The 17,444-nt window shown below is 36.4% G+C and overlaps 1 long non-coding RNA gene across 1 annotated transcript in view; it reads right to left on the bottom strand.

Moving 5' to 3' along the window:
- Positions 1–6,768: 6,768 nt before the first annotated feature.
- Positions 6,769–17,444, bottom strand: part of LOC148116703 (uncharacterized) — a 70,362-nt gene continuing 59,686 nt past the window's right edge. Inside the window, exons 2-3 of the long non-coding RNA XR_015732322.1 lie at positions 6,972–7,064; positions 6,769–6,852 (exon numbers count right to left, since the gene is read on the bottom strand). This is a non-coding gene — a long non-coding RNA (uncharacterized LOC148116703). The remainder of the gene's footprint in view (positions 6,853–6,971; positions 7,065–17,444) is intronic.

Raw genomic sequence — 17,444 nt, 5'->3', positions numbered from 1 at the left:
ACATCACATAATATGAGAAAAAAAATATATTGATGCAGAACAGTCAGTTCCTTAAGAGTAAGACCCACTAACTCATCAACTCATTAACCCATCAAACTATGACGTTTTTTAGAGGATAATGAGCACCTGGAATTGCACCTACCAGTAATTCAAGGTTACCGCTCAGATTCTTCTGAAATGGTTATAGTAAAACCTCTATCATATATACAGTGATTGTACCTATGTAGATATCAATAGTGTTTGTGATTATATTATTAGAAAACAATTTCTTTCTGCATAAAGAGTATCAGCTGAAAATTCCAGCTTAAGAAATACCAGATATCCTGGGAGCAATTTTATATGACTAGAAAGGGAATAACGTTAATTGTAAACCAGCATCAATCTTGTTTCAGCCCATCAAATCTAAATGAGTTGTGAAAAGAATGTTGCAACATTGATGGTGACAAAATAATTGCCAAAATCTTGATCTATATATTAAGATAGTGAATGTATTTTCCACCAGCAATGGAGTGTAAGCATAAGCTTTAAGAGTCTGAATTAACCAAGCCTTAAGCCAGGGGTGAAATGTAAAATTTGTTACTACCAGTTCTGTGGGCGTGGCTTGGTGGTGGTGGGGTCATGTGACTGGGTGGGCGTGGTCAACTTTTTATTTTATTTTAACTTTTCAAAGCATTTTTTCTGCAAATGCAAAATAATGCTTTGAAAAGCCTCTGCCGATCAGGAACACAGCTGGGATCGTCAGAGCCTTTTCAAAGCATTTTTTTAACCACCTCTTCCGCTGAAGAGGTTGCAGCAAAAAATGCTTTAAAAGTCTCTCTGACGATCAGGCAACTGAGCTGGGATCATCAGAGAGACTTTTAAAGCATTTTTTTCTGCAACCTCTTCCGGGGAAGAGGTGGTTAAAAAAATGCTTTGAAAAGCCTCTGAGATCCCAGCTGAGCTGCGCACTCATCAGAGGCTGCTTTTTTTTTTTTTACTTTTAAAAGCATTTTTTCGGCAGAAGAAGTTGTAGAAAAAATGCTTTTAAAAGTAAAAAAAAAATGCCTCTGTTGATCGTGCAGCTCAGCTGGGCATGGAGGGGGGGGCAGGAATTTTTGCTACCGGTTCTCTGAACCACTCGCCGCTATCACTACCTGATCGGGAGATCCGGTCCGAACCGGGAACATTTCACCCCTGCCTTAAGCCTTTAAAACATTTTGTGAGGTTTTTGGCAAAGATCAGCCCAGACACCATACACATGTATATGTATTCACAGAATCTGCAGAACCATGAGAGTGGGGGGGGGGGGTGACAAAAACATCATTGTACCGAAATGCAACTTTCACCCCTTTTGTATGCATGCGATGATATTGCACACACATACAAAGGGGTGGAATTTACAACAGAACACCACTTTTGTTATTTGGATTCTGTGGACATCTCTGAGAGAGAATTCTTCAGCTAGTCACAATGAAGCTAAAGTGATGATCATGATCTCACAACACAAGCTTCACCCTTTGTGAACTTGCGGATAACATGATAACACAAGTGCAAAAGGAATAGAGTTTGCATTGTATTGTGGCAAAACACATTTCATCACTTGTCCACTTCTGCATAAGTCTGATGTGGAGGAAGGGAGAGGGAATGATGACATATACGTGGCAATTAGAACACACAAATTCCACATCTTGAGTACTAGCGTCAGATTCAAGATGTAAGTACTTATGGTACCATTTGCACAATGAAGACATTGCTCATGTGCCATTATTTGGGCATCTCTGTGGTTTGAGGTACATTCTCTTTCATTTTCGTTTTCTGTACCTCTCATTTGTCCTTATTCTTTGTTCTTTCTTATTCATAATATTGCCTGGATAATAATGCTATTGATATTTCTATTAGCTTTTCAGAATGTATCTTACAGTTTTGAGGATAGTATTGGCTGATAGTTCAACTAACCTTCATTAGTTATTTTGGTGGTCAGCAATCCCTTTTATGTTGGCCTGTATTAGTAATCATCAAACCAGCAAGAGAAGCAGGAAGAGTCAAAAAATTGACATACATTTCAAAGTGTAATAGTAAGATGGTTCTGATAAATTTGCATATGCATACATAGGCAACAATAAAGTGATCCTGGAAGATTTGGAAACTGAGCCTGATCACCAGCACACACAACACAGAAATCATTACTAAGTGAAATGATTAAAACTTATATGGAAGAATTGGATTTAATAGACTTTTAAAATATTCAACTAAAAAGGAATATATATTTTATTCAAGTGTGCACCGGAAGTTTTTTAGGCTTAATTCAGTGGTGGGTTGCCCCTGGTTCGGAGTGGTTCATAAGAACCAGTAGTAAAACCGGCGGGAGGCCAGTCATCATCATTCTGCGCATGCACAGAAGCAAGGTGCATGTGTGAGCGAAGCTCGCACATGCGTGCAATCCCATTGCAAACCAGTAGTAAAGGTAAGTAGAACCCATCCCTGGCTTAATTGTTTTAAATACCACTGACTGTATATCACCAAATTCAAGAATGTAATACAGGTAGTCCTCAACCTACGACCGCATTTGAGTTGAAAATATATATTGCTAAATGAGAAATTTGTTAAGTGAGTTTTGCCCCATTTTATGACTTTTCTTGCCACATTTTGTTAAGGGCCTTGGTAGTACAGTGGTCTAAAGCACCCTGTTATTAAGACCAGCTGCCTGCAATTACTGCAGGTTTGAATCTTGCCAGGCTCAAGGTTGACTCAGCCTTCCATCCTTTCTAAGGTAGGTAAATTGAGGACCCAGTTGTGGGGGCAATAAGCTGACTTTGTATAAATATACAAAAGGATGAAGGCTATTGCTTAGCTCATTGTAAGCCGCCCTGAGTCTCCGGAGGAGGGCGGCATATAAATCAAATTAAAAAAAAAAAAGTGAATCATTGCAGCTGTTAAATTAGTAACATGGTTTTTAAGTGAATCTGGTTTCCCCATTGACTTTGCTTGTCAGAAGGTTATAAAAGGTGACCCCAGGATATTGCAACTGCCATAAATATGACCCAGTTGCCAAGCATCTGAATTTTGATCACATGACCATGGGGGTGCTACAATGGTCATAAGGGTGAAAAATGATCATGTCATTTTTTCCAGTGCCATTGTAACTTTGAACAGTCACTAAATGAACTATTGTAAATTGAGGACTACCTGTATTGATGTTTGTTATTTTTCCAGTCATAGTGCAGTTAACTTGAAAGTTGTGTTTCAGAAACTGGTTAAAGTATCAAGAAATTGCTATTTCAATGTTTCCCTATTGAATGATAAAGACTTCGTACAGCAAATGGTGGCAGAGATCTTACAATACTATGATTTGAATTCAGAAACATCAAGTGCCCAAATTTTTGAATGGGAAGCTTAAAACATATATTTGAAGTCAAATTATTCCTTATGCATCATAAGAAGATAAGATTAAAAATAAAAGAGAAAATAATTTGGAAAATGAACTGAAACATTTATGGACAAAGATAGCCCATGTTTTATACAGAAAAAGAAGTATAATTAACTATTATAATATAACAGCAGACAGAATTCATGCTGATATGTTTATGGCAGAGATACTGGGAGAACAGCAAAATAATAATAATAATAATAATAATAATAATAATAATAATAATAATAATAATAATAATAATAATAATAATTTTATTTCTATACCGCCCTTCTCCCGAAGGACTCAGGGCGGTGTACAGCCTAATTAAAAAACAGAATAAACATCAATTTAAAATAATTTAAAAATATTAAATAAATTTGGCTTAATTTAAAACCCCAAAAATTTAAAACATCCAGTTTAAAATTATATTGCTAACCCAGCCTGGCGGAACAATAGGGTCTTGAGTGCGCAGCGAAATACCCGGAGGTCAGAAATCTTACGAATTTCCGGGGGCAGTTCATTCCACAGGGCTGGGGCTCTGGACCTGGTAAGATCTTAGCTAATTGTTTAAAGCAAGAGAAAGAAAGGGCAATGATTCTAATTATTACAGGTGAAAACATGAAATATATAAAACTTCAATGGGTGTAAAAAAAAAGCATGCATGGAATGCTGTTACACATTACACAATATTTACTGGTTTACTTCTTGGAAACATTCATACACAACCACAACTTCCTATATCTAATGAATTGTTTTTACATTTCTGTTAAAGGTTGGTAGTCAGTTATGGAAATGTGACCATAAGAAATTTACCAAAGAGAAGTTTGATGTTAAGTTGATGTCGTTACGCACGGTCACTCATGCCCTCGTCACCTCCCGCCTGGACTATTGTAATGCTCTCTACATGGGGCTCCCCTTGAGGAGCACCCGGAGGCTCCAACTGGCGCAGAGTGCGGCCGCGCGGGTGGTAATGGGAGCGTCATGGCACTCCCATGTGACACCTCTCCTGCGCGAGCTGCACTGGCTCCCGGTGGTCTTCCGGGTGTGCTTCAAGGTTTTGGTTACCACCTTCAAAGCGCTCCATGGCTTAGGACCTGGTTATCTACGGGACCGCCTACTACCACCAATAGCCTCCCACCGGCCAGTACGCTCTCATAGAGAGGGACTCCTCCGGGTGCCGTCAGCCAAACAGTGTCAGCTGGCGACCCCTAGGGGGAGAGCCTTCTCTGTGGGGGCACCTACCGTCTGGAATGAGCTCCCCCCAGAGATACGGAGGATTCCGGATCTGCGCACCTTCCGCCGCGCTGTGAAGACTTTTTTATTCCATCAAGCGGGCTTGGCCTAATCTCCTCCCTCTTTTAATATGTAAATTTTAATCTGTTTTTAAATTATTGGAGTGTTTTAATCTGTCTGGGCCAAAATGATTTAATTTGATTTTATCTGGTTTTAAATTTTGTGTATTTATGTATTTTATTGTTGGCTGTTCACCGCCCTGAGTCCTTCGGGAGTAGGGCGGTATACAAATCAAATAAACTAAACTAAACTAAACTAAGTGAAAAAAAAAACAGACTTTATCTAATCCTGCAGGTGGATATGAGGTATTTATCTATCCCTTGGCAATCATTATGTCTGATAAATACAGTTTTGCTTAAAACAATTTCCCATATATGTCCCAAGAGAGAACTAAGAAGTATGTTGTACCAGATGCTGTTTTTTGTTGTGAATATGAAGCCATTGTGTGTTTGTAGCAGGAATACAATCGTTTTAACATGCTATATCTTTCAGGCTTTATTTGAAGGTAATTGTTGTTGACATATTACATTGTTCACAATTTGTTCTTCAAGTATACCATTTTATCAAACACCAGCACTATGACATCCCCCAAAAGAGGAACTGTAACTTTGGAGTAGTGGTTTCATTTATAATTTGCAGAAAAGGAGATGATAAGCACAAGCCTGTAAATTCTATCTTCTCAATTTTTTCCATGTAACATAGCATAGAGATATTACAAAGCAAAGGTGAGCAAAGGTTTTTTTTTTATGAGCAGATTTTTTTTAAGGAACCTAGCCAGATCGAGCTTTGCTGTGGTGCAATTTTAAGGCTACTTTTAGAATGTTTTAGCATAACTTCAATAGTTACTTTTATTAACATTTTTTATTTTCTTTAATAGTAACAGAAAAAGAACAAAACACAAAGAAAATAATGCAAATACATAAATTCACAAAGGAAAATAACAATGCATCAAAAGAGCTTTCAAAAAAAGTTAAAAAGAAAGAAACAAGGTATAACCAACAACTACAGAAGAAGATGTCATAGGCAGGTTAGGGAGATGCAGCCTCCAATCTGTAATTAAAAAGAAACCTTTGAAATACCGATAAAACTGTTCCCTGTGTCCCCAAAAGCTTCATAGTAAGCATAAAGGCAACTCTGCAAAACAAGTCTCTTATCTGTATGCCTGTAAAGTGAAACTTGACATGTTGCTGTGCCTTGCACAAGTATTCCTTAGTCCTTAACTGTAAACATTGCTAATGAACAGCTTCTTTTTCCTCCATTATACCTGCTGCCTGTTTCCTATCTTTGAGAAGGCTGTATTTGCCATAGGCTAGACGTGGAGTAGACAGTCAAATAAGGTTTTCCTGCAAACAATAACTTTGTTACCTTGCTATAATTAGCATGTCTCTGTATACAAGGCCAAAGAGTCTCTATGGTGTCGCAATTTATAAAAATGTTTGTTGCTGGCTGGGGTTCTTTTGGAGAATTTGGCCTTTGTTGGGATTAATTAATAACTCATATCACTGTCTCATTGCTCATTGGTGTCATTAAAAATAGTATCTTCGTGGTTGACTATAGATGTATTTGCTTTTCAACTCTACATTTTGAACTGGTTTTGTGAAAAGCCAGGCTTCTTCCATGTTCCTGGAAGTAGATAATTGTTTAATGAAATAACTTTTCTGATTTTGACAGAGTTTTTGAACTATAGCCTGCAGTAGCAACTCCTTATCCACATAACTCAAATCTCAGTGATGGTGAACATGACGGAATGCAACGTTTCATCTTGTTCTTTAAAACACAGTAACACAGTACAGTCTGAATAAAGAGTACAGAACTTCTATCACGCCTTCTTAAAAAAGCTATGTTGGTTATTTTTACTACAGATATTTATGTTCAAAAAATGTATAAAGTAACACATTTCAGAGTTGAATTATATGGCATTGTATTCTGTTTGAAGAAAAAAGCTAATATAAATTGGGTTTGAACTGAATTCCTGGACTATTTTGTTTTCCTTTTTAAATTTTTAAATGCATGAAATAGCCAGCTTTTCTGAATGATAAAATTATGAATGTTGATGACAAGTTCCACTTGCTTTTCTTGCTTGAAACTTGTTATTCCTATTTTCCTTTTCTTGCATCGCTGCACAAACCTTAGTCATAAGGTTCTTCTCTATCCACATTAATGTCTTCCTTCTACAAATGTATATTAAGATAGTAATAAAATGAACAAATAACAAATTAATCACTCTATGAATCAATTGTCATGAAACTAACAAAACAAGAAAACAATTTTGGTGTACATGTTTACTTACTGAAGTAGGTTTTTTTCCTGTCAATGTGCACTGTCAGTCATTCCCATGTCATCATGTGTTTGTTTTCTATTCCTTCCCTTTCATTCATAATATCTGTAATGACAATATTGACCAGTCCTGAATTGTGATGTATTTCTAATAAAGATCTACAAAACAACATAGCTTTAGTTTAGTAATAGAAAGCTAGAAAAGGTGGGAAAGGAACATGAAATACTTAAATAGTGTTTAACATCAAAATACAGTATTTTGATTGTGATATTGTTATGAGTTGCCTCAAACATTGCCAATAGTTTTTTTTATTGAAAATAAAGAAAGGACCTTTTGAAAACAGACAAAGAAAATTACATTTCCTACAACTTACAAAAAAAAAAAAAAACCAGGAAAAAAATCCAAAGTTATTTAAGATGAGTAGTTAATACATATGGCATCATTATAGCAGCATTTTGACTCCATGAAGGATAATGGTTAATGAATTACAAGGGGTGTCTGAAGGACCTCTGAGTTTGGCATGATTCTTCAAAGGCATCTCATGCTGTAATTGTTTGTTTATTTTTCCTTTTATTTCCTGATCCCAGACATTATTTCCATACTGTCCCAATATTCCAGTAAGTATTAGTAATTACAGTTTAACTTAATGTGCCTCTCGGAAGCTTCCAGCACATCCTCCATTGCCCAATATATGTCACAAAAGGCTTGGCCCCATGACTCATCAAAGATAATACAATTGGTATGGCTATTGGTAGCCATTTCCACGGATCACTCTGAATTGAGGACAAACATAACCCTCATTCTCAATCCAATTCTCCTATTTCATTAGTATCCATACATGAAGAAGAATATTTGTAGCTCAGAGTTGAAATTAGGGATCCTTGGTGTTCTCTTAGCTTAATTGTTTTCTTGCAGATGTTTCATTATACAAACTAGGTAAGATCATCAGGATTAGCACTGAAGATGTTACCTAGTTTGGGTAATGAAACAACCAAACTGCAAGAAAACATCCAAACTCAGAGAGCACCAATGGACCTCCTCAGACACATTATAGAAGTGCCTACGGATTTTTTTTTTTAAAATTCCTTCTTGGGTATCACTGGTCTAGCATCTCTTGTTGAGTTGCTGCCAGACAGTAACACTAATAAAACTGGGCTGAAGGTAGCAAGTGGGGAACTTATATTCACCATTTGCTTTCTGATCTTCAAAGGGAGATCAGCTATGCTAAAAAAATAAATATAGACAGGACCATTGCATAAATGTATCTCAGCTCCTCAAACCTTCAAGAGCATGGCCAAGTATGCATTATTTGGAAAAATAGTCTCATCATTTAAGCATCTTGTAATAGATTGCATCTATTGAATAGAAAAGTATCTTTTCACAGTTTGGCAACTTGCTATTTAGAACACACAATGTCAAACTAGCTATCCCAGGATACATTAGTTGAGAAGCCAGTGTAATATTAGCTATCTATCTCACACCAGCCAAGAAGGGAGAAGGTTTCCTGTTCTTCTTTTAATGCTCCCTTCTCCCACTCAGAAACAGAGATTATTAGTATCTATTCCAAGTAAGTGCCTGTCCTCAGCCCCTCTTTGAAAGATCATATCAATACCTCACACAGGACATGCTTGGGACATTTTAAAATTGCTCAATGTGAATTGCAGGTATCATCCTCTATTTCTAAAGAAATGTACACCATCTAGTATAGAAACCTCTAAGAAACGTTTTTGAAGGACACATAGTAACACAATATTACATGGTTCTGAGTTGCAACAAAAGATCTTTTCACTACAGATGACATATAATTTCACTGTGTAGGATCATCCAATTTGCCAAAGAGAAGTACCTCCCTGAAAATATTTCATCAATGTATTTCGTGTCAAGTCCAAGTTCTTCTCAGCATAATGAAAAACAGGCTAAAGTCTGTATGTTTAATATTATAAAATGAAAAAGAATTCAAAACATCTGAAAATAGCTATTTATTTGTTCTTAAATAGTGCTTTAGAATACAAAATAAATGAAAACTAAAGACACTTAACTCTAATGAAGAAAATTTCATGAAAAGGCAGACCAGTTATAAGGTAACAAAAGATTTGGTAAGTTACTAAATGAAAAAAAGATTTGGTGAATTATCTAGGATTTCATTTGACTGAAAGTAGCAAAGATATATTTCAAACAAATTAAAACAAATTATGGAAAGAAAGAAAAGATATTGAAATTGAGGTCCTTGCTGCTTTCTGACCTAAAACCCTGAATACTCTCTCCCTAAGGTGTTGAAAGACAGAGAAATCTGAAACCCTCTTGGCTAGAACTTGTAAAAAAATGAATATATTACTTAAAAATGAACTTTCTATTAGAAAGAGCATTGATTCCAATTTCAGACAAAAGCTTGCAAGATTGGCAAATAAGAGTCAATAAATATATATGCCACAGGAAAAACCCAAGATTAAAATTTAAAATTCTACATAATCCAAATGAAAAAGATACTACCCAATTTAAGATTGTACTATAGAGAAAGCTGTCTATCATGGATAACAAAAGATCTCCAGTCAGTAGAATATCAATAATAGAATGAGGAGGTCCAGATAATGGACTTAATAGGTATCTATGGTGCAAAGAAATAAGAGAAGATTCCTGTTGGATGAGGAATAATTGACTGATCTTGTTGAAGACGTAGTGAGATTTTCTCTTTTACTTCTCTCTTTGTCACATTATCAGAAGAGGCGAGCTTTTTGCCACATCTTGACTTGATTTTTTTTTCTTCTTTCCCCACTGCTGAAGACGGAGACTGCCCTTGGTTGGTCTTGTACTGCCACCTAGTGGTGGATTGGGATATTACATCTAAAGGAAAGGAAAAGGAAAAGGAAAGGAAAGGAGGCGGGAAAAAGATATATATACACTGCCTCATAATAAACATTGAAAATAGACTAATTTGGATATATCAAGAGCTGATGGATTAACTTATTTGATTTAAAAGACTTGATTGATATATTTATTCAACAAAGTGTAGAGGAACAGTGGTTGTTTTCAGTTATGTCTACATCTTCAACTATTATCACAACAAATAAGAAAATTATCTCTCTGCCTACCGCTGTAACCCCAAATTCGACGTGTTTAGCTTCTAGAAGAACATCGGAAGATATGTCGGCGACGGGGAAGACGCCCTCTATGCAGGCTCTTCAAAATATGTTACAAGCCATCCAGGAATCAATGGCTAAAAACCAGGAGTCGACATCTAAGAACTTTGAGGACTTGGGAGCAGATGTGAAAGCGGAAATGAGAGGGGTTAAAGAAAAAATTAAACAGATGCGAAGTGAACTGGGAGATATACGACAGACATTAATACAACAAGAGGAAAAAATGAAGGAGATAGAGAAGAAGACGGAGAAATGCGAAGGACGGATGGACAGTTGGGAGAAGAGACAAATAACCATAAATAGAGACTTAGAAGAAGAAATAATTTTTCTGGAAATGGAGAGATCTTCTTTTTTCCTTAGAATACAGAATGTGGCGGAAGAGAAAGGGGAAAAACTGGATGACATTGTAGGAGAAATAGTTGCAGAAACTTTGGAGGCAGATAGACTCATGATCCAACGGGATATTGATGAGGCCTTTAGAGTATTCACTAGCTACGCAAAAAGGAACAATCTTCCTCGGGAAATTCATGTTCGTTTTAACAAGAAAGCTTTGTGTGAAGAATTTTATAAACGAACAAGGGATCAAACTATTACATATAAAGGCCAACCGATGATAGTTTTGAAACAAATCCCACGTCAGGTAAGGGAACAGAGACGCAGATATCAATTTTTGATGACTTTCCTGAGGAAAAATGCAATTTCGTATCGTTGGTTATTGCCTGAAGGTTTATTGATGACATGGAGGGATAAGAAGGTGAGGATTCGGAGTCTTCAAGAAGCAAGAGAATTCATGGAACAACAATTTAATTTGTCAGAATTAGATGTTGAAGGAAAAGGGGAAAATAGAAGTTTGGAGGAATCACAAGAGGAAGAAGAGGTAGAGGAGAGGAGAGAAGGAAAGGCGGGAAAGAAGGGTGGGGGAATACGAAAAGTCGAGGAATTAACAGCACCTCAGAGGGAGACAAGACAAACAGTTAAGAAGGCTATAACAGCGGGAAAGTAAAAACTTAGGTGAGAAAAGGAAATGGGGGAATTAGTGCGTGTGATATCTGTAAATATTAACGGTTTAAATGCTCCTAATAAATGTAGTAGGATTTTGAATAAATTAAGAAAGGCTAAGTATGATATTGTCTGTATGCAGGAGACTCATATAAAAAAAGATCAAAACCATTTGTTAGAATGCCGGGCGTTGGGTAAAACTTATACCTCATTAGCAGGTCAAAAAAAAAGAGGGATAGTGGTATATGTACGACATCATTTGAAATCCCAACAGGTTTTTGCTGACCAGGAAGGCCGGGTTCTCATGCTCGAAATAGAAATTGCCCAGTGGAAGTCTTTATTGGTTTGTATTTATGCCCCTAATGACAATCAGAGGACTTTTTATCAAAACTTATATGTTAAATTAGGGGAACTGGAATATGAACATGTCTGTCTAGTGGGGGATTTCAATGCTGTAATGGATAGAATGCAGGATTATGTCCCGGGAAACATACAAGGAAGGTTAAAGGATATTAAGAGAACATTACCAAAAATATGTAATGATTTAAGGGAGGAATTTGGATTACAGGATATATGGAGGTTGAGAAATCCCAATAAAAATCAATATACTTATTTCTCTCCCAGACACCACTCGTGGACCCGAATAGATATGATATGGATGTCTCTTGAGTTGAGGGGCTGGTCTCGGAAGTGGAAATAGGGCCCAATCAGTGGGCGGATCATAACCCGCTAATGGTAACTTGGAAGATCCCACATTGTAGGAAGAGTAGATGGAGAATGAATATAGGTATCCTGAAAGATGAAGAATTCATGAGTAAATTTAAGAAGGAGTTATATCTTTTTTTCCAGGAAAATAAGAAAGAGGATACTTCAATATACAATACATGGGATACGGTTAAGGCAGTGATGAGGGGATGGTTAATCAAATATATGATTGACAAACGTAGGGCGGGTAAGAAACACTGAGACAACCTCTTGAATAAATTACAACGGGTGGAAGAAAGGATGCAAAATGGATTAACCCAGACAACATTGATAGAGGAAAGGGAGTACTGGCAACACCAGATTAAATTATTAGATCAAGAGGAATTAGCAAATAAACTAAAGTGGACTAAACAAATTTTTTTTGAAAGGGCGAATAAAACAGGAAAATGGTTGGCTTACCCGCTTAGAAAGGAGCAGGAACAACGGAGAATAGAAGGGCTGAAAGATGTAATTGGGAATTTCCATTGTACTAAGGAAGGCAAGAGAATGGTAGCTCAGGATTTTTTCACACAGCTTTATCAGAAAGGAGAGGAAAATATCTGTGAAATTTGGAAATATTTGGAAAAGACAGACTTGCTTAAAGTCTCGGAAACAATGAAGGAAATTCTTAATGCGGAATTTACGATGGAGGAAGTAGAAACAGTTATGAAAGCACAGGCAAATGGCAAAACCCCGGGTAGAGATGGCCTTCCAGTTGAATTATACAAAATAGTGTTTGATGTGATAGGAAGACACATGACAGATTTATTCAATGCGGTTATGAAAGAGGCTCAGGTTCCAGTATCTTGGACTGAGGCTTATATTTCTATTATCCCAAAAGAAGGAACTGATCTATCTCTTATTAAGAACTATAGACCAATATCATTACTAAACTCCGATTATAAGATATTTGCGGGGGTTCTTGCAGCTAGGCTTAGCTGCTTCCTTAACCAATTCATTCACTCAGACCAAAACGGCTTCCTTCCTAATAGATATCTACGAGATAATCTTAGAATTATCATGAATACACTAGAATTTTTCGAAAATCACCCGGATAAACAATTAGCTTTAATTTTTGTTGACGCCCAAAAGGCGTTTGACAGAATCAGTTGGGAATTTATGATTTCTCAATTGGAATATATGGAGTTTGGTGGGAATTTTATTTGGGCAATTCGAGCTATCTACCGGGAGCAGACTGCAAGAGTTCTCATAGATGGAGAGGAGACGGAGAGAATTCAAATTCGTAGAGGTACAAGACAGGGATGTCCCCTTTCCCCATTGCTATTTGTATTAACTTTAGAGCCCCTGCTTAGAGAAGTGAGAGGAAACACGGAAGTAAGAGGAATGAAGATTAGGCAGGAGGAAGTTAAAGCTCAGGCTTATGCAGACGATCTTGTATTTATCTTGGATCAACCACTGGACTCGGGCCTGAAATTATTATGCTTGATTAGAGAGTATGGGAAGGTAGCGGGGTTAAAGATGAATGAAGAAAAAACTAAAATCCTAGTGAAAAATATGACTCAGATGCAAAGGCAACAGCTGGAGCAGTTAATGGGCTTAAGAATAACAAATAAAATTAAGTATCTGGGTATATGGTTGACCGCCAGATGTTCCTCCATAAAGGAGGATAACTATCTTCCTCTTTACAGCCAGATGCTCAGAGACTTAGAAAGATGGAAAAATCTCCAGCTATCAATTTTGGGAAGGGTGGCAACCATTAAGATGTGCGTGTTACCCAAATGGTTATTTCTATTCCAAACAGCCCTGGTAAGGTTGAATAAAGAGTTTTTTACAAATTTGGATAGGAGTATATCTAAATTTATCTGGCAGGGAAAGAGGCCACGGATTAGACTTAAAATGTTACAAGAACCCAAAAATAGAGGAGGATTTGGACTCCCAAATTGGGAGCTCTATCACCAAGCAGCGAACTTGATTTGGGTGAAAGAATGGATGGTCCTACAAAAGAGACAACTTTTGACATTTGAGGGAGCCGGTCTTCAACATGGCTGGCACTATTTTCTATGGCCGGGAGCATCCGGCCGTCCTAGACACTTTGATGATCACTATTTACGTAGGACGCTTGGGTACACTTGGGAAAAGGTTAGAAGAAGAGTATATTCAAAAGTTCCATGTTGGATTTCGGCGCAGGAAGCTCAGGTTTACCCAACATTGTATAAAGGGGAGAAAACCTTGACGTATGAAGGTTTCTTGGATCTTCAGGGTAATCCGAAGTCACGAGAATTATTAACTCTTCAAGGATATAAGATAGACTGGTGGTCTTATTCTCAAGTGCACTCCAGGTATAAAAAAGATTTACATAGTGAAGGAATCTACCGTAAAAGACAAGAATTGGATAAGATCTTATTAGAAGGAGGGAAAGGGATATTATCTAAATGTTATGCATATTTATTGTCTCTGCAGATAGGACAGGATGTAGTGAAGGATTGTATGATAGCATGGGGGCGAAATTTTGGATATCCCCATTGACTTCCAGCAATGGGAACAGATTTGGTTGAAAAATATGAAATTAACCATGGCCTCCTCATATAAAGAAAACATATATAAAATGGTCTACCGGTGGCATCTCCCCCCGGCGAGATTAGCTAAAATGTTTCCCGGGACATCTGCCTGCTGTTGGAAGTACGGTTACAGCAATGGAACCTATTTTCACCAATGGTGGACCTGCCCGCAGGTGGTTAAATATTGGAAAAAAATACGGCAATGGATTTTGGAAATTACACAGATTAATTTGGAATTAAGACCTGAGATTTTCCTACTGGGGGCAAAACCTTTGAATGTTAAATCAGATATATGGTTCTTGTTGACTCACATTATCACTGCAGCAAGATTAGCGTATGCGCAGGAGTGGAAAAATCAATACTTACCGATAGATTTGAAAATAATATATAAAATTAATGAGTGTGCGGAATCAGATAGATTAACGAGATTGATCAATGGTAAAAAAGATTCAGAATTTTATAACAGTTGGAAAGTATGGTACGATTGGGTCCAGAAAAGGTGGGATAGAATAGATATATGATGATGTGTATATATATGGTGGCAAATATGTATGTATAAAGGAATGATTTTATACTTATGGACAATGTAATCATATTATACCATGGTGGCAGGATTGTATATTTTATTTGTGTATTAGTGTATAGAATATATTAATAAAAATTATTTTTTTTAAAAAAAAAGAAATAAGAGAAGATAAGTATTGACTGCAGCAAGAATATTGGAAAAGGCATATCTTGCCCATGATATCAAATTGCGTGATTAAATATGTTCCATATTGACAGTATCTATCCATAACAGGAATTTTACTAAGTTCAGGCAAGATTGGTTTCTTTGCATACAATATATCACCAAGAAGGCAAATTTGGAAAATATTTTTAGAACTTAAACAGAAAACAATTTCTATGTTGTATATAATGTTCATATCTAAATAATGGCTACAAATGGATGTGAGGGGGAACCATAATCTACTTTTTAATCTTTTTACTATGGTTTCATTTTTTAAATTAATTACAGTCATCTCCTTTTTTTTGTATCATCTTCCTTTTATTTCCATTTTTCTTTCTTTGCATTCCAATAATTGCTTTTTCACATACTTCAAATTTAAATCAATTACTAATAATAATATATTTTAATGAAATAATAAAATATAATTAATATACTGAAAACAAAATTCCCCAGAACAAAAAAACCCCACTTTTCCAACTTTTGCAAAAGAGAGACCAATAGGGCCTCTTTGTTGTCCAAATTTTGATGAAAATTTGGCAGAGACAAGCTTCTCTTTTAGAAGATATTCATTACTATCCATATACCCCGCCGCCGATGGGTCTCCGGACCAGAACCATCCTGCAGGGACGGGGTAGAAAGAGAGGTGCCTCGGACGACCAAGAGGAACAGGCAAGTTCCTCGGAGGTTGGAGGGAACTCTCTGTAAATTGGAGGGGGGGGGGCGGCAGCCATAGCGGATGCCACGAAGCTGGGACAAACCAGGCTAAGTGATGTGCAGGAGGAAAGCGGAAAGGAGCAAAGCTCTTTTTTTTTTAAAATTTGATTTATATGCCGCCCTTCTCCGGAGACTCAGGGCGGCTTACAATGCGTTAAGCAATAGCCTTCATACTTTTGTATATTTATACAAAGTCAGCTTATTGCCCCCACAAACTGGGTCCTCATTTCACCTACCTTAGAAAGGATGGAAGGCTGAGTCAACCTTGAGCCTTGGAGAGATTCGAACCTGCAGTAATTGCAGGCAGCTGTGTTAATAACAGAGTGCTTAGACCACTGTACTATCAAGGCTCTTTGAAGCCAGGTGAGTGACAACCAATCCAGGCTTGAAACAACATTTGGAGCAATGATTTTTTTACTTGTAAGACCCCTAGCCTTAAAACAGTGGCTGAGGAACTATGGGGCATAGAAGATTTTAGGATGCAATTTTTGCAAGAAAAGAAAAAGACCCGACAGAAAATTTATGTTTGAATAGAACAAATCGGAAAAATAGACATTGAGACTTGGTTCGAAAATTGAGCAAAGTTTTAATTTTGAATTGGACTTTTAAAGAAAAAAAAAGAAAAAAGAATTATTTTTTTAAAACACAGAAGAAGGAGAGATACAAGTAGAAATGTTATATAATTGAAACAAAATGGCTATTTGCGTGACTAATGGAAATTGTGGATTGTAGAGAGACAACTGGTTCAAAAAGAAACATTGTAACTTGCTCTTTGTTTGGGAACATTGTGAATATTACAGATATCAACCGTGGGATCTTGGTGGTGGAGGTGTTTTTTCTTTGTTTGCAGGCAGCTTGACTTTGGTGAAAAGAAAGGGAAAATATAACGGAACTCCTATAATTGGTACTATTTGGCGCAGGAACAAAAGAAGTCAAATGGCGCAGGAACAAAAGAAGAAAATTGATGTGATTTGCTTGAAATAGAAGTAAGAAAAAGAACTAAATTGATATATGGAGAATTAAAATTGAGAACATTTAAAAATTGAAATGAAATATATGCTAACAGACAAGGAAATGAGGAACAAGATACACACGGCTGGGAAAAAAGAAGATAAAAACAATGTGACAAAAATGAAAAAGCAATATATAGATGGACAGTAATAATAAAAAGGAGGTTTTTATAGATGAATAAGAATGAATATGAACATGAGAACAATTTGTTATAGATATATAAAAAATTGAAATAAAGAGGGAAGTTAGAATATAAGAGGAACAAAATATGTTAACAGAAATTTATTAACTCATACAAGGATGTGTTTGGTGTAAGAACTAAGTCTTAATGTTAAATTGTTATAAAGATGATAATGATAATGTGATTGAATATGAATAAGTAATGTATAGATGAATGGTAAAATAAAAAAGTGATTATGCTGGGATAAGCAGTAAACTAAGGTGATTATGCTGGGATTGACAACAAAAACAAAGATGATTATACTGGGTATAACAGTAAAATTAAAGAAGCTTATGCTGAGATTAACAGCCAAAAGAAGACGATTAAGATGAAGATGATATGCTGGGATAAATTGTTAAAATAAAGATGACTATACTGGAATTAATATTAATAATGAAATGATTATATTGTAAT

Source organism: Pantherophis guttatus, chromosome 1 (genome assembly GCF_059756535.1).
Source record: "Pantherophis guttatus breed Tessera chromosome 1, ASM5975653v1, whole genome shotgun sequence".
In the NCBI taxonomy this organism is placed as follows: Eukaryota; Metazoa; Chordata; class Lepidosauria; order Squamata; family Colubridae; genus Pantherophis; species Pantherophis guttatus.
Note: the sequence above shows the minus strand (reverse complement) of the source record. Positions and strands in the feature narration are given on the sequence as shown.